We start from the raw sequence: 25,221 nt of genomic DNA on the forward strand, positions 1-25,221 counted from the left end.
TTAATTCTGACTCAAAGGGATTCAAATACAGTGGAACCTCGGTTGTCGAACATAATCTGTTCCAGAAGACTGTTCAACTTCCAAAACGTTCAACAACTGAGGCACAATGGGCAGTTGGCAATTTCAGTGGAGAAAATTGATAAACACGCCTCGGAAGCCATTTGACTTCTGAGGCATGTTCGAATACGGACGCAATTACTTCCAGGTTTTCGGCGTTTGAAAACCAAAACATTTGGCTTCTGAGATGCTTGAAAACTGAGGTTCCACTGTGCTACATATGAGACTGAGAAAGAAATGAAATTGGGCTGGTCCCTCTATGTCAAGATGCTGTCAGCGCCTCCTGGCTGGTTTCCCAGGAAAGTATAAAGACAAGGAAAAGTTTCTTACCATCCTTTTTTATTTCAATCTTTACAGAGAGAGGCTATAGAACTGAGCCTGTTGGATAATGGTATTGTCCTGAGTGAATCTCCACCACCACCACCCCGTCTCTCCCACTACCTCATTCATCATTCTCACCATGTCCTCTGCAGGTGCTGCTAGGTGCCCTCTGTCTTTCGAGCTCTTTGCTCTCCTACTTTTAAGGCCTGCCGGGTTCTGGTAGATGGGGGGTCTGGAATGCTTTCTAATGATAACGTGTCAGCTGGGTGGAGTTCTGGCTCTCCCATGATTTCCCAGTTTCCCCCCTCATCTGCCTCTGAGCTGCTACCACCCTCAAACCGCTGTTGTAAATCTATACGGTCTTCCTCTTCCTCCTCCCTGGAAGGGTCCGGACGGGGAGGTGGTCTCCACTATTCCTCCTCTCTCCAGTCCCTAACACTCTAAAGCTCAAAGGTGAAGTTTGGGTGCATCCCATTCCTTGCGGACCCGGAGGAGTGTTGTTAACAAGAAGTGGTGTTCCAATATACGGCCACAAATGGGATGGCCTCTATCTTCTCTTGGAACCTGATCTCCAACCCCCCAGACCCCTCTGTGTGGAATTACTTCCCAGTAGAAACCCTCAGCCTTACATTTTGTTTTCTAATGTAAGGTTACCAGACGTCCTCATTTCCTGGGGACAGTCCCCGGATTTACAAATCAATCCCCTGACAAAATCCACTGAATTCGACTGAAGTTGAAAAGTGTCCCCGGATTCATTGGAAAACATCTGGTAACCTTATGGGATGAGGTTTTAAAAAAGGTTTTGAAGGATTGTGCCCGTGATGACATTTACCAGTGCTCCTTTGTCCAACTTGCATTCCACTAGCATTCCATTTGTTTTTAGAGGAATTGTGCATTCATCTGGCCCCTGGTTTGTTCTTGGCTCTTTGTGGCTCTTTGTTCTGTTCCCCTCCAGGGCTGTCTCTTCTGTGAAAATCTCCTCCTGCTGTATTTAGGATTCCTGGGGCTTCCACCTCCACAAACTATCAATTGAAATGCTCACAGTCCCCCACTTGCATTCTAGCCTCTATTGCAGCAGTCTCTTGTGCAGGCTCAATTGCCCTTTCTAGAGCCAGATCAGTTTTCCATAAGTCTTTTTTGTTTTTTGCAACTAGCTATCTCTAACTTCCAACACCATCTGAGCTCAAAGCAACAGCTCTGTTAGGGTCCCAAAGTTGCATGCCTGACTCATCAGTTTAATGTCAGCAAGGAATTATTTTAATTATTTCTCCTCCTTGCACAACAGATTCATAACTTTTGGGCATGCAATACCTCTTAATTTCTTTAGAATGGCTGGAAAACCGTCCTGCTCCTCTGGCTTATTTGCATGACATGGAAAACTTCAGCTGCCTCCTACCCTGCTATATGCAAATATGTGGTTGGTTTTTGAGGGTCCTTTTCATTCATTCCTGTGAAGGGATGATGAGCTGCTTGTGCGTAAAAACATAGTCCCTCAGAGTTTGTTCAAGTCCACAAACCTCTGTCTGTGACGGAGCCCCTCAGACATGGCTCCTCTAGTCACTGGTAGATTCCGACAGTGGTTGCTTTCGGAATCGCTTCCAACATAAAAGCTCCTTAACGGAAACACGTCTTCTGGACTCGCGGCGTGACAGTTTCCGGCGAGGAGTGGGTCTCCCTATGGGAGGTCCAGAAACCTCCCCACTGTTCTCGCTGGACGTTTCCCTGAGCCCTCCCTCTTGCTCGCTTTCCCTCAGAGACCCACCTCTCCCCCTGCTGGTTCCTGCTTCAGCTGCTGGGTCTCTCCCAACCTCTGTGAGCCCTTCCACCACCTGTCCCTCCGATGGCAGTTCCCTGACAATTCCTCTAGCTTGCATATAGATGGCAAAGCCTTGTTGCTTTGTCACTCTCAACTCTCTTGGGGCCTTGACACACCTTCTTATCTCAGTTTTCTGCCCCTTACTTTCCATGCTGACCCCACTCCTAGTACCATGTAATGTTACCTCTGTTTAATGATGAGCAGGTCAGAGAAATTGAACAAGAAATAGTTTTATTAAATGATTGTGTACAACAGGTCATATTTAGCTGCTCTGGCTTCTAGCCTTGCCTCCTACTTGGGCCTGACTTCCTAAACTACATAAACTAGAGTTACTAGACTCACATTCCTTACGCCACATTAGTGTCAGATGTCCTCTGAATACAAAACATCACTGGCAACAAATCAAGGTGTGCTACACCTGTGCCATTACACCTTTCCATATTTAGTTACTGCTGTGTGTGATAGTATATATGATATACACATGGAAAGTGAACAGATTTTCTTAACTTGAGGGCTCCCCATCATCTCTTTGAACCAGGTATACGCAACCTAAAGCTGAAACACATGATCAGCAGGTTTGTGTTCTATATTTGTTGCTGCACTATATGTCTGTTTGGGATGCAGGTAGAGTGTGAAATGTTTAAATATTTTTTCATGGAAAATGCTTCCTTGCCCTTAGTGATGGGTATCCTCCTCCAAGTCTGATTCTTAATGAGCCTGATTAAAATTAATTCATTTGACAAGAGTTCAATGGGCGCTTGGATTTTAAATTGCTTTAAACTAGGACCATTAATAATCAAGACCATGTCATGCCCTCACCCAATTATGTCATCACTGTCATGTTAGGGCCCAGAGGGCTTCTCCCACCATCCAGCCATAACCCCGTTTCCATTTCCAAGGCATTTTTGGTAGCAGCAATGTAGAGGCCTTGCAGCAGGGCCTCTATTAGGTCTTATATGCTGCCTTAAGCAGGCACAGGACCATCTAGGAGCACCAGGTATCATGGCCACTGTGGATGGTAGGAGCAGAAATAAGAATCTGTTTGAGGCTGCCCTGCAAAAGTTCCTTGCCGATAGGGGCTGAATCTGGGGCTGGGTAAGAGAAGGGGCAGTTGTGGTTGAAGGGGCATCACACATAGAATCATAGAATCATAGAGTTGGAAGAGACCACAAGGGCCATCGAGTCCAACCCCCTGCCAAGCAGGAAACACCATCAGAGCACTCCTGACATATGGTTGTCAAGCCTCTGCTTAAAGACCTCCAAAGTAGGAGACTCCACCACACTCCTTGGCAGCAAATGCCACTGTCAAACAGCTCTTACTGTCAGGAAGTTCTTCCTAATGTTTAGGTGGAATCTTCCTTCTTGTAGTTTGGATCCATTGCTCCGTGTCCGCTTCTCTGGAGCAGCAGAAAACAACCTTTCTCCCTCCTCTATCTGACATCCTTTTATATATTTGAACATGGCTATCATATCACCCCTTGACCTCCTCTTCTCCAGGCTAAACATGCCCAGCTCCCTTAGCTGTTCCTCATAAGGCATCGTTTCCAGGCCTTTGACCATTTTGGTTGCCCTCCTCTGGACACGTTCCAGTTTGTCAGTGTCCTTCTTGAATTGTGGTGCCCAGAACTGGACACAGTACTCTAGGTGAGGTCTGACCAGAGCAGAATACAGTGGCACTATTACTTCCCTTGATCTAGATGCTATACTCCTATTGATGCAGCCCAGAATTGCATTGGCTTTTTTAGCTGCCGCGTCACACTGTTGGCACATGAGAGTCAGTTTCATTCCAGAGAACTCTGACCCCAATTTGGAATGGGGTCATGGTGGTTAAACCCAGTGAATTCATTGTTTTGGTCCTCACAAAACCAAACTTGTGCATATGCATTGTGCATTGTGGAGAAAGATTCTAGGCCAGTCTTCACCGTGATAAGCTAATTTTGCATGCATATGTGTTTTAGAGGAGCTTTTACATATGATATCTCTACAGACTGAAGTCCATAACAAATAGATCACATGAACTGGCTGACCTTGGGTGACCTTTCTTGTAAACTCAACAACAAATGTCAGATGTATGGAGCTTATTCATGCACTGAAGAGAGCCTATAGTCGACTAATGTGTCTACACCAAAGTTTCAGTGTTAGCTAAAGAAAATGATAATGTAAAGCAAATACAGACACATACAACCCACCCTTGCTTTTAAACACTCTTTATTCTATTTCTAAACACACCTAAGGGCCTCCAAGTCTCTTCGCAGCCTTGGTATTACACCAAAAGGAGAGGTGTCGGCCTCTGAGGAAAACCATTCAGAGCTTTATAAAATTAAAACCAACATCTTAAATCACACCAGGAAACTAATTAGGACGCAATGCAGGTCCCACAGCGTTGCTAAGATGTAGGAAAAGGAAAATGAACTGTGTTTTGCTTTATTGACATCACAGAAGCAGCAAAGAAGATAAGAATAGTTTTACATATGAAACTGCCTTACTCTGTCATCTAGTCTACTCTGAATGGAAGTATCTCTCCAGGGTTTCAGACAGAGGTCTTTTTTAGCCCGGCTGCTTGAAATTATTTTAACTGGAACACTGAGGATTAAACCTGGGACTTTCTGCATTCATTCTGGTGGAAAATCCAAGCGGTGTCCCCTTGTGAGAATGAACGTGGTGCATGAACATATACGTAATTGTGCTGCTGGCTGTTAGAAGTCTTTTGTGGGTATCACAGTAAAATCTCATTGCACATACAAAAAATTATCTGTGGGTTTACCATGAAATAGACAATGAATTCTCAAACATGGCATAGATTTAGAAGACCCAGGTAACTACTGTACCAGGAAAGCTCCTAAAACAGATGATTAAACAGTCAGTCTGTGAGCACTTGGAAAACAATGCTGTGATTTCTAAGACCCAGCATGGGTTTCTCAAAAACAAGTCATGCCAGATGACTCTCATTTCTTTTTTTGATAGAGTTACAAGCTTAGTGGATCAAGGGAATGCTGTGGATGTAGTAGTATATCTGGATTTCAGTAAGGCTTTTGATGGGAGAAAGTCCCATTGCACAGGTGGAAGTCCTTGCACAGGGCTGCCGCTGGTAGGGCTTCTTAGCTGAATCCCACCCTCTGCTTCTGCTGGGTCAACAGAATAAAGGAGCACCTGCTCTACTCAGTCAAAGTTTATTCTTTCCTCTAGGGTGCAGGTAGGAAACCTGTGACACCCCCTCCCCTGGTACTGTTGGACTATAATTCCCAGCACCCCATGACCACTGAGCATGCTGGGAATCCAACAACATCTGGAGGGGCCCCCTGCTCTAGGATCTTTCCCTGGTAGGGAGCCTATTCTATGAACCTCAGTAGCCTCTGTTTTGGAGGCTTCCAGGAAGCTATATTTGATTTTGAGCCCTTTGAAGATAGGAGTGGTTTTGTTTCTACTGTGTGGTGTTGATCAGGCTCTGTGGATCTGTGATTACAGATATTTTTAAAAAATAAGAGGCATTCTTTTCATCAGCCTGAGCTGGGGGGCAACAGAGTTCAGGCAAGGAAGGGTAGGGAGAGAGCATTCTGGGATTGGAGCTAGAGGCCTTCAGATGTCAGTTAGCATCCACACTTTGGATGAGATGGGAAAACATATGCCCATGAGGAGCTCATGACTGTTTCTTCATAGCAGGATAACCTACCAGCAAAAGTGAATATCATGTGTAGATCTATTTGGGTTTTATATTAAGTAGGAAAGACTGGCTGTGGTGCTCTGGGCATGGGTACCATTTTCAAATTTCAGCAAAGGCAAACATCTCAGTTCATTGATTCCTTTCAAGTTAAAATTGAAAGGTTGTCTCTCTGAGGAGACTTTGTGAGCATTTAAGTTAAAAGTCACCACAGAAAATTTATGAACATCCACCATTCATTTAGCAAGCAGTGAGTTTCTCCCCCTGCTGACTGTGTTTTCTAGCCACCCCTTATTTGACATCAGGGTGTGTTTTTTTAAAAAAAAATGATCTGTAGCTAAATATGAAACTGAAGTGATCAGGGAGCATGTTAGAAATGGGGCAGAGGGAGTTGGATATCATAGCTGTGAGAGAATTTGAACAGAGTTCCTACTTAAAAACAACTAAAAACAAAACAATTAAAAGCAAGTGTGATTCTATGGCTTGGGACAATAGAAATCAAGCTTTAAAATGTGTGTGTGTGAAAACTAGAGCACAAACAGAACAAATCACATTTTAAGCTAACCCAGAATTCTTTTTCTCAAGTATGATCATTTCCCACTACTGCTGCTACAGCAACTGCCCTTTTTTACTTCTGGCTAAAAGGACAAATATTGGCTTCACCCAATATAGAATGTGATATTCCGTGTTGAGTTCTGCTTCCTAGAAGTCTCTGCTTGCTTTCATTTTTCTTTTTTAAGTCGTTGTCTAGCCTTTAGGGAGGAAAGGATATACTGGAAAGAACATGGGCAAAAATCTTACATTTTGAAATCAAGTGGAGCAGAAAGAGTAAGCTCTTGGCTGCTCTAAAAAGCTCTTCAGAGCACCACTTAGCACTGCAGTTTTGTGCACACTCTCATGTGTGCAAATAAAAAGGCGTGCTCATTCAGATGCAGATAGTTCTCTGATTTGTAACAGGGCTGCACACAGCTCACCCACTCTGCCTCATGGCTCTGATCTGGAGGGGTCCCCAATCAGGTTGACCCACCCTGAGCCAACCCAGGGACCACCCACCCCACCCTGGACCTGGTTCAGCGAAAGGCTAATTAATTAAACATACAGCTGGGGCAAGAAAAGGAGAAGTTGCATTTATTTATTTTCGCCCCAAAGCTTTCTCTGTGAAAACCTGCTCTTTAAAGCTGAAATGTAACCATTGCCTTTAGGTTTCTCCACAGATTACTGTTTGTTCCTATTCAGCGATAAAGAGCAGGTTTTTGCGAGGATAGCTCTGGGGCAAGAAAATGAAGCTTTAAAGCATGGGCTGTGCCTGGAAAGCACAGAGGAAGGAAAGTGTGGGCAAACCCCAAGGCTTACTTAGTTCTGAAGTCAGGTCTGGACCCAAATTGTAATGAGTCTACATAATCTATCCCATCCAATGAGTTTAACCCATGATGTCAGCCCTCTGAAATAAGTTCCTGGCTGAAATTAGCCAGGCAGGTGGCGCCATGACATTTAGGCCCCCACTAAAGACATTTTTGGGACGCGGGTGGCGCTGTGGGTTAAACCACAGAGCCTAGGACTTGCCGATCAGAAGGTCGGCGGTTGGAATCTCTGTGATGGGGTGAGCTCCCGTTGCTCGGTCCCTGCTCCTGCCAACCTAGCAGTTCGAAAGCAGGTCAAAGTGCAAGTAGATAAATAGGTACCCCTCCCGCGGGAAGGTAAACGGTGTTTCTGTGTGCTGCTCTGGTTCGCCAGAAGCGGCTTAGTCATGCTGGCCACATGACCTGGAAGCTGTCTGTGGACATACGCTGGCTCCCTCAGTCTATAGAGAGAGATGAGCGGCGCTACCCCAGAGTCGTCTGTGACTGGACCTAATGGTCAGGGGTCCCTTTACCTTTACCTAAAGACATTTTTAGTGACGCGGGTGGCGCTGTGGTCAAAACCGCAGAGCCTAGGGCTTGCCAATTGGAAGGTCAGTGGTTCGAATCCCCACAATGGGGTGAGCTCCCGTTGCTCGGTCCCTGCTCCTGCCAACCTAGGAGTTCGAAAGCACGTCAAAGTGCAAGTAGATAAATAGGTACCGCTCCGGTAGAAGGGTAAACGGCGTTTCCGTGTGCTGCTCTGGTTCGCCAGAAGCGGCTTAGTCATGCTGGCCACGGAAAAACTGTCTGCGGACAAACGTTGGCTCCCTCGGCCAGTAAAACGAGATGAGCATCGCAACCCCAGAGTCGTTTGCAACTGGACTTATCTGTCAGGGGTCCTTTATCTTTACCTTTAAAGACATTTTTATTTAAGAAAGTTTCCCCAGTCATTTCGTGCTTTATCGTGTTAGAGCTTGCATTTTTATTATTTATTTTTTGTATTTTATCTCATTTTTACGTGGTATACCACTTTGAGGGCTTCAGTCTGTGAAACAGTTTATAACTTTGTAAAATAAATAAATAATGAACCTGGTGCCCACGGGATGTTTTGAACTCCCAGCTGTACTGGCTGGGGTTGATCCAAGTTGCATCCTGAAACATCTGGAAGGCTTGATGGATTCTGCCATGAAGAATGTAGCTACAAACCTGTGGACTGTTGTTCTCAACCATGGGTACCCACTTTGGTGGGCTGGCCGTCATCAAGGGCATGTAGCACTTAAATTTGGGATCTGTACCACCCATTTTTTGAGAACATAAATAACGCTATATGCCCAATCCCTGTCTGCACTGAGCCAAAGTGGTTAAAACCCTGCATCACAATTCGTGCATGCACTTGGTCTGGACATCCTAAAGGTTTGGGAAGTGTGTTCCAGCCACCCATTGACCCCTTTCACTCTCAGTGGCTGCAGGATTCGTGTCTAATACCTTGAAATGATGAGAAGAGAGGGAAGGACTTTGGCTGGCATTGGCGCAGCTTACAACTGGGACAACTGGACATGCCAGGGCCTCTTGTACAACCATATAAGCAAACTGTCAGGGAATCCATGTATTAGCTGTGAATTAATGTCCTGCAGAGACTGGAACCTGGATCATGCAGGGATTAAAGAGGCATTACCCTTTTGTTAAAGCTGATGTTTCGGGGATAATCTGGAAGCTTTAGCTAATACATTATTGCAGAAACTTCTTCAATCACAGTGGCAGACAGTAAGCAGATTTGGATATTACTGCATAACTGTGTGCGGAAACCGCTTCTGGCTGCGCTTCGTAGGCTGAGTTGGCGTCACGATGGCGGCTCAAACTCAACCCGAACCAGGGCTGGGGGAGAAGGAAAAGGGTCCTTTCAGTCAAGGAGTCACAATAGGTAGACTTCTGGTCATGCTGTGAGAGCAAAGGGCAACTGGACACTTCACCAGTGGGAGGGCGATCATTGGAATCACTGGGGGAGGCCAAAAGAATGCAGCCAAGACTTCAGTCTTCCATCAGGACAGGATCTGGTCATCTTGGAAAGGCAAAGAGCTTCTCTGTCATTGATGATAGCTGCTGCGTGTGGGAACCAGGTGCTGCCTTCTGATGATGAGGCATCAAAATCCAAGAAAGCCGGCCAGAGCCCTGGCTCCCCACCCCCTTGCTGCCCTGAGAGGACAGGGTGGCACTTCTATATGGAGCTAGAGTGTCTAGCCCAGTACTAACTCTTCTGGCCAGGACAGGCTCTTCAAAGTCCACCCTAGTCCTACTACTGGGTGGATGCTGTTTTCAAAAAAGCAAAAGTCTTGTAATTTATAACAGACTGTAAATAGTCATTGCTTTTTTTCTGGGGGTATTCAAGGGTATACAGTACCAGCAACCCCCTCCCCAATGTTAAAAGGGTGTCACTTACTGTTACAACTTCATGGCAAGTTGTTGACTGCTTGGTGCTTGGTGACTACTTCATGGGCGCCACCACATGACTCGGGTAAGGGAGGCTTTGGCAGGGGTGTGGGGCACCTCAGGTGGCAAAATGGAACTTGCCACCTCTGGTGGTGGGACAGTGCAGCCTAAATTGTGCTGACTTCCTGTGTTTTTGATTGCTGTGCCTGCCTTGCAACTACCGGTACCCTGTGAGGCAAATTAGGCAGAAAGGTAGTGACTGGTTCAATGTTGTACCAAAAGCTTCACAGATCTGAAGTTAGGCCTTCCTCCTTTATGACCAAGACTCTAACCACTGTGCCACACTAGGTCTCTTTGTCTGAAACTACTGTTGATGGAGTTCATATGTCAAAGGTCCACTAATACAATGGCCTCAATTCATGCAATTGTTTGGGAGTTTCCATTTTTGCTCCAGCTGCTGCTTAGACTCTTATGCACAACCCTCGTTTCCTCTGCTCCTCCCTTGTCCCTTCTCTTCTTCTGCCCTGGAGTAGCAGATCTCTCCTGTGCGCATGCGCCCTGGGGCTGTGTGTCTGATTTTGTGCCTTTGGCCTCTCTGTCCTAAACATCATTTGCTGCTTCACTCCCCTGCTGTTTTTGATCCCCCGGCGCTCTGTTGAATTAATCCTTATGGGCTGATCCTTGCTTAATGCTGTACTTGCTCATGTTCAGACTTATAATAAAGCATGATTCTGCAATGACTTGTCCAATAGCTCCAGACAGTCTCTGAGATTGTGAGCTCGGTTAGTGGTGGCTCCAGTTTGCTTGCTCTCCTTTCCAAGAATGCCAGTAGAGTCTAAGGAAACACGTTTCCTCCAGCTACTGTAGCCAGTACCCACCCACCCCTTCCAAGGGTATTTAGATTCAAGAAAAAGAACAAAGAGTTTTGTGGCATCTTGAGGCCTAACAAGTGTTTGATGGCATAAGCTGTCATGGACTACAGTGTAGTACAAAGTGTTGTTTGAGTTACAGTTACAATAATAGACACACTTTTTTTGCAGAGGGTGGGATTGTAAATAGTGAGGTCAGAGGGAAATGAAATCCACAGACAGTGATAATTAAGCAAATAACAGTGACAAATCACAGCACAGTTGTTTATAACACAAACATCCTGGCATCGGTAAACCAATTAACACAGGTAAAGGTAGAGGGACCTCTGACAATTAAGTCCTGTCGCAAACAACTCTGGGGTTGCAGTGCTCATCTCGCTTTACTGGCTGAGGGAGCCGACGTTTGTCCGCAGACAGTGTTTCTGGGTCATGTGGCCAGCATGACTAAGCCGCTTCTGGTGAACCAGAGCAGCGCATGGAAACACTGTTTACCTTCCCGCTGGAGCGGTACCTATTTATCTACTTGCACTTTGATGTGCTTTCGAACTGCTAGGTTGGCAGGAGCTGGGACCAAACAACGGGAGCTCACACTGTCACGGGGATTTGAACCGCTGACCTTTCGATCGGCAAGCCCAAGCAGCAGTGGTGTAACCCACAGCACCATCCGTGTCCCTAATTAACACAGGTATTGTGCTAGAAATTGTTTGTCTCAATATAAGACCTAATAATTTCATCCACAATGTCAAGTGTTCATTTACTTGCCTCTCTTCGAATATGATAAAGCCCATCATCTGCAAGCAATGCCCTTCAGCATTCTACTTAAGACAAACAGGCTGGTCTCCGTGCAAAATAATAAATAAATGACTATTTTCCAAAGCTAGTGAGCAAACATTTCAACCTCTGAGAACACTCTATAAATGACCTTAAAGTGGCCGTCCAGGAGCAAACGAACCTTAAACATGAAACCTCTGTATTACAACTGAACAAGATGTTCAGTGCAATTACTTTTGGACTGAATTGAGACAAATAATTTTCCAAGATCCTTCATATGTTAATTAGCTGACCAATGCTAGAATGTCTGTACTGTATTATCAAAAGCTGCTTTGTGAATTGCCACTGATGTTTACGTAATTATCACTTTCTGTAATTTTCTGCGTTTCAGTTCCCTCTGGTCTCACTGTTTGCAACCCTGTGTATGTATGCCTGTAACTCAGGATAACACTTCAATGCAGCGATGAAGTGGACTGTAGTCCTCAAAACCTTGTGGCATAATAAATCTGTTAGCCTTGGGAGGTTGTTAGAAGTAGGATGTTGAAAGCACAATAGCCAACAATTGCAGAGCAAGAAAACTTGGGTGGGTGCAAAAGGAGCTTTCTGATGATCTCATATTTTAAAGGGGCATGTATAGGAAACAGAAGGAGTGTCAGGGGGGCTTAAAGCTCAGAATGAGCTTAGGCTTTCGGGATAGGTAAAAAAAATCACAATAAGGGATTTTCGACTGTGTTCAGAGCTAGAGGCAAAACAAGGAAGTGTAAGTCCGCTGTGTGGAAAAGATGAAGAAAGGGCAGCTTAATGAAGCTGCTGGAGACACTTCTGCAGGGAGGAAATTCTGCGCTTAGGGGCTGCCTCAGGAAAGGCCTCTGCCAGGCAGATGTGTAAGGGAGAGGCGGTCTCTCGAGGAACTTGGTCCACACCTGTTTAGGACTTCGTAAGAACTTGGTCTGGTAGCAGATAATCCACTAGTGCAATGGCTTCGACAAAGTTGTGACGCGTTGGTACTGGTTAGCTCCAAACAGCAAACACATCTTCTGGACAGTCTGCAAGGGCAGCAATACTGTGTACTATGGTCATTTTTGGTGGCGGGATGTTTTGCATTTTTTGCCTCAGACACAGAATGTCCAGGGCAGGGTTAGGCCCTAGTTGAGACAAGAATACAGTGTCTCTGTTTCTGGAGTTGCACCTGGGCAACAGGAAGCTTTGGGCGGGACTAGCATGGAAGGTGTGTCATGGTCTGGAATAAGGCTGCTACCATGCGAGTGTTGGGATGCGGGTGGCACTGTGGGTTAAACCACAGAGCCTAGGGCTTGCTAATTGGAAGGCCAGTGGTTTGAATCCCCGTGATGGGGTGAGCTCCCATTGCTCAGTCCCTGCTCCTGCCAACCTAGCAGTTCGAAAGCACATCAAAGTGCAAGTAGATAAATAGGTACCGCTCCGGCAGGAAGGTAAACGGCATTTCCGTGCGCTGCTCTGGTTCGCCAGAAGTGGCTTAGTCATGCTGGCCACATGACCCAGAAGCTGTACGCCGGCTCCCTCGGCCGATAAAGCGAGATGAGAGCCGCAACCCCAGAGTCGGCCACGACTGGACCTAATGGTCAGGGGTCCCTTTACCTTTTACCTATGCGAGTGTTGTTGCATGCCCCCCAACCTCTGAGCAGTGTGTGAGTCCAGGGGTTCCCGGTGCTAAGCCAGGGTTCCGTTTCCTTGGAATGAGGGAGAGCGGAGACTGTGGCATCTTTATGATATGTGGTTTATTTACACAAATGTACATGATCATATGATGGAGGGGCTTACAACACCCCAGAACATCTTGCCTCTCCCATCCGCACAGCCTTGGATTCCAGCTGAAATCAAGTGAGGCTCTGGGCTCCTAGCTTCTGCCTCCTTCCAGCTCAGCTCTCTGCCTTTATCTTTCTTTATATCAGCCAGGTGAGGAAGGTCATTTGCCCTCTGGCTCAGAGCAGCTTCCCTTGTCAGTCTAATGACCAGTACTTAGATGGTAACTATGGGCATTCCCCTTCCAACAATGGGATCCTCCTTGAGAGTTTAACCCTTGCTGGGTCCAGCTCTCCAGGGATGGTAAGAGATTCAGGCATCATAAAGACAAACCCCTCAAACTCACAACAGTATGCATCATGCATCATGAATCATCAAATAGCAGCATCAGAAATATGAGCAGAACAGACCTGATCTTTTTGAGAAGTTCCAATTTAAATGGAAGTAAGAATAATCTTTACTGTTTTTATAAAACAGCAAACACACTAAAGAAGCATTTGAGTCTGATTGGCTGGGGAAATGAATGCAGTGGGATGTTCCTCTTTAGACGTCCTTTAAGAAATTTAATGCTCTGTCTCATTAAGTCCTCCTCACAAAATTAAATCCATTGGCATGGATGCATTGCTGTCAATTGGACAGAAAGCTGGCTGAACATCTTGAATAAAAGATAATGAGAGGTGTCAGCATTTCAGAGAATGAGGCGGTATCTGTTTGTGAACTGCGGTGATCTTATTTAAACACCTTTCCCTAGTGATCTTAGAGATAGAGTAAATACCTAGACTAATGGGATTCAAAGATGCTAAACTGGAGAAGATCCCGTGCACAGAGCAATGAGAGAGAGAGATGGGAGGAGAGAGAGTTTGTTATACATTTTTCATGATCAAGATGACTCCAGAGAGCAAATACTATGTGCAAGAGTACTGTGTGAAACAACAACCTGTTTCTTTGGCAGGATTGACCAGTTTTTTGCACCTTAACTGAAAATTCAAATAGTGCCCTCCCATCCAGCAGGAAAAAAACACACAAACTGAAACAACACTTGACTAAACCAGAAACCATTTTTCACCACCTGCCTGTCTGCTTTGGCATATGCAGGCAGAACATGGCAGGTACTGGAATGATGAGCAGTTTGTCATACAGATTCTTTGTAATGAGCTTTTAATTTTCAGTTGAAACTCATGAATCCTGTTACAATTTTGTAGATCTGTTGATTATTAATTGTGGGAGGGATTCACTGCTATTAAGAACTGCGGCTGCTGCTCCATTTTGGTTTCAACTCTGTGGTGGTGGCCTTTCCTTGAGCTCAGAGGATGAATGCAACCCTGATTCCAACAGGCTGCATACTCCTGATGGGTTCAGAGCTGAAGCGGTTAGCAAATTCAGGGCCTGCATTGGCCCCAAATGCATGGCAGGAGTTGAAAGGATGAAGGCAGGAGGCCATTCCCTCCCTTCCGCCATCCAGCCCTTTAGCCTGGCCAGCTGAAGCCTGCGCCCATGTATTGCTTTCTGCTGAGAGGGGTTTCCCACGGCCACATGTGGACAGGCTCAAGGACATTTGGCTCACAAATCTGGGTAGGAGAACTAGGGATTTGTGGTGGATTTCTTAAGATCATTGGTGGCCAGCAAGGGGTCTCTTTCACTAAGTGACTCCTTGCAGCTGCAGCAAATAAATAAATAAACTTTCTACCACCAATAGCAGCTTTGTGTGCCTGTGTAGTGGCTGCCCCCGGCCCCCCATCCTAGCCCAGGTGCCTTGGAATGAAGCTACATCTGGGGCATTAGGGCAAAAACTAAACGGTGGACACCAGCCCACAGCCACCACTTTGGACAGCTGCATGGCCACCCACTGCTTTGCAATGGTGTGTGTGTGTGTGTGAGAGAGAGAGAGAGAGAGAGAGAGAGAGAGAGAGAGAGAGAGGAAGGAAGGAAGGAAGGAAGGAAGGAAGGAAGGACTCCTTAAACATCTTTAAAATCACCAAAATTGATCCCCCCCTCCCATTCACTGCCTCTGATGAATTTTGAGGGTCAGATTGAGATCAGCATTATGTGTGAAGCTGCCCTTCTTGTACCTTGACCCCCAAGTAAACATTTCATGGGTTTTAGCTAGTTTGCCATTCTAGCAGTTTGATGCTTTTCTTCTCCCTTACATCTATTGCTTTCAAACCACTGGAAGGGACCACAAGGAACATTTAGTCCAACCCCCTGAAATGCAGGAAAATCCTTTGCCCAACGTGGGGCTCAAACTCACAACCTTGAGATTAAGAGTCTCATGCTCTACTGACTGAGCTACCCCAGGAGTCAAGTTATGTAAAATCACTTTAATTAACTGCATGGTTTTAGGGTCAATTTTAATTGACTGCAAGTCACTTTGAGGAAAAAGTGGCTCATAAATGTATAACAATAGAAATACCAATAAATAATTCCATTCTTCAAGTGGGCAATTGGGGCTGAGACTTGCCGAAGGCTACCCACAGAATCTATGTTTGAAACACATTGGCTTTGAGCATCATCTAAGCACAAAACCTATTACAAGGGCTGACATTTGCTCACTCGTCTGGGATCATGTGTGACTCATGTGTGTGGCACAAGGAGTTTGACAGCAGGGGAAGAGGGTGCCAAGAATGCCTTTGTTTGCCAGAGAATTGTCACATATTCACATATTTTAAGTTAGAACCAAGGCCATTATTGAGCTCATGCCTTAGAACGGTTGGGGGATTTCTCCCTCCTCATTCCTAGCATTCTGTTCCTGTCCATCTTGCTTCTATTGGCTAGTCTCTTTTTATATACTAGAACCCACTTCCAAAGGTTCCACCATACTCTTTTATGACTATTGTCCCCTTCACACGCAAACATGTGAATGGATTAATTTTTAACTTTGAGAAATCCTGAGCATGCTGTTGCTTGCACCCCAATCTCTGAGTGGTACGAGACTCCAGCCGTTCCAGTTCTCACCCAGGGTTCTGTTCCCTTGGAATGAAGATCACTGGAGACTGTAATGTGGTTAGGATTTGTGCTTTGATTCACACATATATACAACACGAGCATAAGATGGAAAGGCTTACAGCATGAACTCTCCAACAGCTCTGGCTGCCCCGTTCAGTTTATAGGCATGTCCCCAAAACCATAATTTTGGATTCAGCACAGAGAGCAAAACAAGCCTCTGTGTATCTCTGCAGCTTCAACCCCAACTAAATGGAAGACTAGCTGTTGGCCTTTTGTTCTCCTAGATGGTGTAGCCTCAAGCAGAGTGAAGGCCTACCCCCTCCTGAAATAGCACCACCAACCAGTTGTTGCAGTGGTGACACACCTGTCCTTTCCCAGCTCTTAAGGCATGTAAACTGAGTGCATACAGGTCCATCCCAGGGACATAAACTTAATAAAGAGACTAGTTTGACCAGTTCAGCAGCCCCTTCTACCACAAACTGCAGAGATAACATCACAGGCTTGATTGGCAGCCACTGACGTCAACCAAAGCAACCCCTCTGTCGTATAACAATAGTTAGGGGCTAAAGATAAATTGATTAACCCAATTGCATTACATTACACTTTGCATAATTTGCTCTTCTTAATGAGCATTGCAATTAGCATTATTTTAATATCCCGCTTTATTTACAAATTCAAAATAAACGAGTACCTCACAGGTTAAATGGAACTAAACTGCCAGGAAAGCTGGATATTATTTCATGGTTAACAACCCTAAACAGATTTCAAAAGAGTATGGCTTATATTAATAAATAAACCCCTGTCCTTCTAGGGCCCCAAATCATTCCACAATGCCACCTTATTAATCTATCTGACCTTGCTGGCTGGGAAGCAGCTACGTGTTTTGTTACTGAGAAGTATGGTAAACTGGATTCATCCATTGGTATAAGGCTACATTAGAACACAGCAAACCAGATACCTAGAAATTTAAGAAGCAGACTCTACTGCATTGGTAGCTTGTTTTTTTCAAACAAGAACACCTCTAAATATCATGCCAATGCAAGCCTTTCCAGTACAGTGGCCACCCCAGAAAAGTTGCCCATCTGAGCATCTCTGCACATAAGGAAACACCACTGAGGGGTTATTGATTTAGGGCTACCTAAGGCTGAAGCAGGTTAATAATAATTTTTAAAAAGCCTTTCCACTTATAACTGTAATCCCCATTGCTTGCCATGGTGGAGGCTGCTGTAGGGATGGAAGACATTACCTCATTATCACATGTCACTCTGGTTCTTGGTAGTATATTAACAATTAAGTACTCCCTGTGTTTCAAGAATCACTCAAGAATCCTTCCAAGTTTCTTGTAAGGTGGATCAGGATTGTTATCATCCCCATAGCAGTGTCCCATGGATTACTGCTTACCAGGAACGTGCTCTAACCATGCAAAATGCAACTGTCTATAAAACATGGGGTAAGTTAATGGAGGAATCTTACCTGTGTTCTTGCCCAAAGCAGGGCCTCAGGGTTAGAGATGGCAGTGGAAATCTAAATGCTATCTTCCATGTATCATAGTTCTCAAGATATGATGGACAGCCTTATGGTTCTGCTATTCAAGCAGGCCATTTGCACTGTTGCAGTGTTGGTAGAATGTATTCTGTACCTCTCCAAGAAACACAGAATGAATCACCCATACCCACAGTAGAGGAGCTACTAACAGTGACCCCTGCAGTAGCAACTGAGTCCCTGATTCCCCTTCCTGTTAGTGTCCCATGACACTCATCTGTAGCAACAATGAATTACCACGAAGAGGGGGGCATGGACTCCTTGTTTGCTCACTCATTGTGACAAAGATGTGAACTTTTATTGAACAGCGCCAGGGATGGGGAGGGGGTTTCTGCAACATGTGTATGGGTTTGCCAAGTGGTTGCTCCAGTAGGGCTCTTCCGCCTTTGGCAGCTGCATGGCCAACAGCAGGACAGCAGGGATCACATTGCCTGTGACTCCATCTCTGTTCTGCGTATCTCTTTGCCTGTTATAGAACTGCCTCTCATGGAACTTTCAAAGGTGCAGGAACCTGACTAGAACACGGTGGTTGTCCACCGCACTGAGGAACAGCTGGGAACACTCAGCACCCTGCTGCTAGGCCTGCTGTGAGGCCTCCCTTGTGGTCTACAAAGAACTGCGGACATGGAAGGTCCTGTTCTCTGCAGAGCACCATAGAAATGAATATGCAGCAGGTATTATCTGGTACTGGGCAGCATCAAAATCAGATTGACTATATTCTCTGCAGCCAAAGATGGAGAAGCTCTATACAGTCAGCAAAAACAAGACCTGGAGCTGACTGTGGCTCAGATCATCAGCTTCTTATAGCAAAATTCAAGCTTAAACTGAAGAAAGTAGGTATAACCACCGGACAGGTAAGATACAATCTAAACCAAATCCCTTATGAATACGCAGTGGAAGTGAGGAACAGGTTTAAGGATTTAGATTTGGTGGACAGAGTGCCTAAAGAACTATAGATGGAGGTTCGTAACATTATACAGGAGGCAGCAACTAAAACCATCCCAATTAGAAGGAAATGCAAGAAAGCAAAGTGGCTGTCCAACGAGGCCTTACAAATAGCGGGGGAGAGAAGGCAAGCAAAATGCGAGGGAGATAGTGAAAGATACAGGAAATTGAATGCAGATTTCCAAAAAATAGCAAGGAGAGACAAGAAGGCCTTCTTAAACGAGCAATGCAAAGAAATAGAGGAAAACAATAGAATGGGAAAAACCAGAGATCTGTTCAAGAAAATTGGAGATATGAAAGGAACATTTCGTACAAAGATTGCCATAATAAAAGACAAAAGTGGAAAGGACCTAACAGAAGCAGAAGACATCAAGAAGAGGTGGCAAGAATACACAGAGGAACTATACCAGAAAGATATGGATGTCTTGTATACCCCAGGAAGTGTGGTTGCTGACCTTGAGCCAGACATCCTGGAGAGTGAAGTCAAATGGGCCTTAGAAAGCACTGCTAATAACTAGGCCAGTGGAAGTGATGATATTCCAGCTGAACTATTTAAAAATTTAAAAGATGATGCTGTTAAGGTGCTACACTCAGTATGCCAGCAAATTTGGAAACCTCAGCAGTGGCCAGAGGATTGGAGAAGATCAGTCTACATCCCAATCCCAAAGAAGGGCAGTGCCAAGGAATGCTCCAACTACTGCACAATTTCACTCATTTCACAAGCTAGCAAGGTTATGCTTAAAATTCTACAAGGCAGGCTTAAGCAGTATGTGGACCGAGAACTCCCAGAAGTGCAAGCTGGATTTCGAAGGGGCAGAGGAACCAGAGACCAAATTGCAAACATGCGCTGGATTATGGAGAAAGCTAGAGAGTTCCAGAAAGACATCTACTTCTGCTTCATTGACTATGCAAAAGCCTTTGACTGTGTTGACCACAGCAAACTATGACAAGTGCTTAAAGAAATGGGAGTGCCTGATCACCTCATCTGTCTCCTGAGAAATCTCTATGTGGGACAAGAAGCTACAGTTGGAACTGGATATGGAACAACGGATTGGTTCCAAATTGAGAAAGGAGTACGACAAGGCTGTATATTGTCTCCCTGCTTATTTAACTTATATGCAGAATTCATCATGCAAAAGGCTGGGCTGGATGAATCCCAAGCTGGAATTAAGATCGCCGGAAGAAATATCAACAACCTCAGATATGCAGATGACACAACCTTGATGGTAGAAAGTGAGGAGGAATTAAAGAACCTTTTAATGAGGGTGAATGAGGAGAGCGCAAAATATGGTCTGAAGCTCAACATCAAAAAAACGAAGATCATGGCCACTGGGCCCATCACCTCCTGGCAAATAGAAGGGGAAGAAATGGAGGCAGTGAGAGATTTTACTTTCTTGGGCTCCATGATCACTACAGATAGTGACAGCAGTCACGAAATTAAAAGACGCCTGCTCCTTGGGAGAAAGGCGATGGCAAACCTAGACAACATCTTAAAAAGCAGAGACATCACCTTGTCAACAAAGGTCCGTATAGTAAAAGCCATGGTTTTCCCAGCAGTAATGTATGGAAGTGAGAGCTGGACCACAAAGAAGGCTGATCGCCGAAGAATTGATGCTTTTGAATTATGGTGCTGGAGGAGACTCTTGAGAGTCCCATGGACTGCAAGAAGATCAAACCTCTCCATTCTGAAGGAAATCAGCCCTGAGTGCTCACTGGAAGGACAGATCGTGAAGCTGAGGCTCCAATACTTTGGCCACCTCATGAGAAGAGAAGACTCCCTGGAAAAGACTCTGATGCTGAGAAAGATCACAAGGAGAAGGGGATGACAGAGGAAGAGATGGTTGGACAGTGTTCTCGAAGCTACAATCATGAGTCTGACCAAACTGCGGGAGGCAGTGGAAGACAGGAGTACCTGATCCATGGGGTCACGAAGAGTCAGACACGACTAAACGACTAAACAACAACATTACGTGGTGAAGGAAAAATGAGCTGAGCAATTTGGGCCATTCCCTCCCCACAGGTGCCGTAGTCCCTCCCTTCCTCCTCTTGGTCCGTGCTCTGCATTCTGTGTGGACTCCAAAGGCCAAGGTAACGAATTAGGTCCTGAAGAAGAGGGAGCTGGCAGGCTGAATGGGTGGGAGCGGAAATGCTGCTTCATTTTGAGAAGCAGCAGAACTCAGGGTGCCGAAGAAGCACCCTATACTGTACAGGGAATATTTAAAAAGGACTGGCATCTTCTTTTGGTATTTGGAATACTAGGCTCATAGGGGGAAATCTGAAAGACATGAGCAAACCAGTGATGTAACCATTAGCAGCCAATATTTCCCTCTCTTCCAGATTTCCTTCTGGGACTTGCTTCTCAAGGAACAGGGGAATCGACAGTCAAGAAGGAAAACTGACATCAAAGGGCAGTTTGGGGAAAGGGCAACATCAACTCAGAGGGTTCTCATTCAGTGGGTGCAGCCATCTACATCTGGTAATCTTCAGACAAGACCACGACTCGAGGGCCTTGGGCTTATAACGGGAATTCTCCTCTAGCTCACAGCCTCTTCCTCTTCCTCCCATCACCGCAAGGTCTGCATCAAACTGGCATTTGCAGTGGCTGACACAAGCTGCCTGTGTTTTCTTATTTTTGTTATTTTTGAGAGGATATTTTAGCGCTGAACGCATTCCCTCCTGTTGCCATGGCAGCCGTGACAGGGGTTATATACCGTGAGAAAAATACCAAAATTAATGAGTGAGTGAAAGTGCAGCAGAGAGAAAAACAAGGTTAAAGAAAGAGTTAAAACAGTAATAAAAACAACCTCTTGATAATTTGGCAGCATGTATCCTACAGGCAAGAGGAAAGAGAGAGAGAGAGAAAGCTTTCCAGGGAAGAGCATACATCATGGCTTCCATGAAAAGCCCAGTGCGACAGGAATCACACCTACACAAGTACACCTTCCTGGTGCCACTCCAATATGTGAGTGATGCTGCAAAAAACAGAAACAAACAAACAAAAAACCCACCACCCCAAATCAATGCAAAACCTTCTCTCCTAACATCCCCAGTTTCCCAGTTTCCCAGTGTCTGGCACCCTTCTGACTATAACCTGGACTCAGGATGATGCCACACCCCAAATCCATGTGAATATCATACAAGAATATCAGCACATACATTCTATCTGAGGACCCCAAACTGGCACACTTCCTGCCTATACTTGCCGATCAGCATGACAACTCTGAGATTGTCATCACAATCAACACCCAGGAATTAGCACTGTGTCTTTGAACCACCACTATAACATTGTCTATCTCATGTCTATTCCCCACCCCCCTTAGTGTGAGCTGGTGCCTCCTCCCCAAACAGTGGCTCCTTTCTGCCCACCCATTTGGTACTGTAAATTCTTAAAAGCAGCCCAGGCAGTCCTCATATCAGCAGAACATCTTCCCAAGTGTGCCCTAGATACTATTAGAACCTGGCTTGAAAAATCAACATTGCGCTCAGAACTAGCATGCTGCCCAGGCTTCCACACAGAGACACCCATCTTTGTTTCGCCTTGTATTTGTTTGCAGGAGCAATACTGTATGGGGGAAGAGGAAAAAAGCCCAGAGTCTTTCATGTTGCTCATTTCCTCATGTTTGTTTTTCAGTGCCTTTTGTTTTTAATTGTAGGAAGGAGAGAATTGTCAGAACATCTGTGTTATTAGCATTAGCTGCCCGAATCCTCTCCCTCCCCCCTCCTGTGGAGCCCAGAGCTTGATGAGAGAACAGAGGAGCCTTTGAAACAGCTCACAGCAACCAGCAGCCAGGTTTGCAGCATTTGTGTTGGGGGAGAGTATTTATTCTCATGTAAGGTTCATTTGCTCTCCTATATTTCCCCTTTTCTGGAGATTTATCTGGCTACTCTCCCGTCACAGACTTTGTTTTCCTGACAAGGCCCCGTGGCACCATACTGCAGCTGTCTCTGTGCAATGTGCCACAGCAAGGTAGGGCTGATGGACTCTTCAGCGCCATGCTGGGCTCCCCAGTGTCCTCCGGAAGGGGCAGCATCAAAACCTGCGGGTGGTTGAGGGAGAAAAGCCAACGCTGAGAGCCGCTCTTCTTCTGAGGATCACCCACGCTTTCATGAAGATTCGCTTCCTCCCCTTGAACACAGTAGGAACCAAGCTGAAGGACATGGGCAGAGCCTTTTCAGTCATAAGCAGCTGTACCCACAAGGTGCAGGCAAGGAGCTGCCTCAGGTGGCAAATGCAGAGGATCATGCCACTCAAGGACTGGGGTGCGAGGTAAACAAAAGCAGCTCTCTGAACACCACCCACCAGGAAATTAATGGGAGTTAATTAATGGGAGAGATTTTGAAGGAGGGACATTCAAGTGACAACCTCCCTCCTTTTGACTGTTGTGTGAGTTAAGAGGAGGGACGTTGCTACTTCAATTTCTCTCCTCATAAATCTGTCTTAGAGTAACATTCGGTTCTCTTTTAAGAACTGGAAACACCTGAAGGAACAGGAACAGGAAGTGTACTGTACTTCTGGGAAGACCATGTAGCTGAACATGATCTCAACCCATCAACGTCCTTGACGCTCCAGCAAGCTTTTGAAAGCAGACAGAAAATAAAAGGAAAAAGGTAACTTTTTAATACCAGCTGCATGCTTCCTAGTCTTAACAACCCAACTAGAATAACCCTTCCCCAGTCTCTAACGCAGGTGCAGCCTCACACCAGTTACCTGGGTATCTTATGCAAACAAAGCCTTGCAGGCCTACCTACAAAGTAAACAGAGCAAAGTCCGTTGAGACTGGGCTGGGCAAAAGGCACATTACCTTAGCCAGATTTGTAGCTACAATGGGAACATGCAAACGCCATCCTAATTGGGGTCAGAGTTCACTACTGGGTGAAGATCAAACTTAAAAGCTAGAAGTGGCCAGTTCCACTGCAGCGTGTTGCTTTTCTGAACATCAGCATCGAGTGATGTACTAGGGGAAAGCAAACTTCAAGCCTTGGATATGATATGATTTAAGATGAAATGAAACAAAAGTGGGGGGGGGGATAAACATAGCTCCAGAGCAGTGGGCAGTAGCAGGAAAGCCTGGAGCAAGCAAGGAGTGGAGGATTAGCCTGGAGAGATGAGTAGGAGCAAAGAGGAGCAGCAGGAATCCTTAGAGACTCTCTTTTTGGGGGGGGGGAGAGTCTTTTGATAAGAAATTCACATTCCTCAAAAGACCCCTCTCTCCCAGGAAGATGCAGGGATACTCTCTCTTTCTCTTTTTTACACACACACACACACACACACACAGCCCAAGGACTCAAATTCACATAAAGCCCGTCATTCCATTGAAAGACAAAGCAGCCTCTAGATGGTGCAGTGGGTTATGGAAGGCGAATGGAGCATGTATGGGAAAAGGGAACGCGGGGGCTGCGCTGCGCAACAGGTTCATAGAGCTGAGCAGCATGTAAAAAATCTGGAGCTGCAGGAAAGAAGCAACACGTGTTTTTAACAGGTTGGCTCTGCCCATAATCTACTCCTAACGATGCTAGAGAGTACCCCGTGCGGACTTGGGAGCTCGCCAGCAGGGCAGCCCGGCAGCCCCCCACCCCGGTAGGGCTCCGCAAGGCGCCTGCTGAGTTGCCCGACGTGGCCGGCCTGCAGGGGCCCAAGAGCCAGCAATCTCTGGAGCCTGGCAGCTTGGCACCGGGAGCGCCAGGCTGAATGTTAACGAGCGCTCAGTCCTTGGCAAAGGACCAGAATCCAGCTTGGAAATCCGGACCACTGGCAGAGCAGGGCCCGCGCCGCTTAAAGGGGCAGAGGAGCCGGCGCTCGGCAGCCGCTTCCCGCGTGTGAGTCCCCGCTGTTTTCTCGGCAGCCCTGGATGCCGGGGCAGCTGGCAACCATCTTGGCCTCGCCAGCCCGGAGTTCTCCCTGGAAGCCCCTCGCCCGCCCGCCCCAAAGGGCCGGCGGGAGGGTGGCCGCCTGCTCGGAAGCGGCTCTCCGGAGACGGATCCCGAGGGCAGCTCCGCCGCGCGATCCCCGAGGGGCAGCGGAATGGCACTGGCCAGCCCCCTCGGGGTTGCTGCAGTGGCGGCGAGGGGGAAGGGCGGGCGGCTGGGCAGGTGCGCAGTCCCAGCTCGCTCCCTCCTCCCCCGGCAGGTGCAGCCGGCGACGCGCGGGTGACTCACCGGAACCGGCCGCGAGGACAGCGGGGGGGGAGGAGGGCGCGCGGGCGGGCGGCAGGGCTGGCGGGGGCAAGGTCAGCGGGAGTCACGCGGGGAGAGCGAACGGCGGGCAGGCGGCGCGGCGCTCCAAGCGGCTCCGGCCAGCAGGGCAGGCAGGCGGGCGGGCGCGCAGGCCTCGTCGGCGCCTCGTGGGGAGCAGGCCTCGCGCGCCCCTAGTGGCCGTGGCCGCCGCCGCCGCGAGTGGGACGCCTCCTGCTGCCGGGCGCCAGCGCGCGACCTCGCGGCTGCAGCGACGGGCTGCAAATCCGCAGGGCGGGCGGGCATCTCGCGGCGAGTTCCCCGGGCAGCGCGACGGGCTGCCCATCGCTTCCCCCCAAGCAGGCAAGTCAGTGGCCGAGGAGCCGGGCGGCGCGCGGGTCGCGATGATGCTCCCGGAGGCGCTCGGGGAGGGCTGGTCCCCTTCCTCGGAGGCGAGCGAGCGCGCGGCTGGGCTCGGCTAAGGTACGCGAGGCTGGCTGGGTCGCTGGCGCTGCGGCCACCTCCGCGCGGAGCTTGGCTTGGGCACCGGCTCTGCCAAGGCGCCGGAGCTCCGCCTCC

At 47.0% G+C, this 25,221-nt stretch overlaps 1 protein-coding gene and 1 pseudogene across 2 annotated transcripts in view; both read left to right on the plus strand.

Moving 5' to 3' along the window:
- LOC309539751 (polyamine-modulated factor 1 pseudogene) overlaps window positions 1-25,221 on the plus strand; it is a 180,027-nt pseudogene that overhangs the window by 20,021 nt on the left and 134,785 nt on the right. The gene's annotated exons all lie outside the window — the stretch shown is intronic.
- The window catches only part of PCDH1 (protocadherin 1), an 87,330-nt gene continuing 85,890 nt past the window's right edge, over window positions 23,782-25,221 (plus strand). Inside the window, exon 1 of the mRNA XM_082234215.1 lies at window positions 23,782-23,951. The gene's annotated coding sequence lies outside the window, so the exon portion shown is untranslated. The remainder of the gene's footprint in view (window positions 23,952-25,221) is intronic.

This window comes from Podarcis vaucheri (genome assembly GCF_965113315.1).
Source record: "Podarcis vaucheri genome assembly, chromosome: 8".
NCBI lineage: Eukaryota > Metazoa > Chordata > Lepidosauria > Squamata > Lacertidae > Podarcis > Podarcis vaucheri.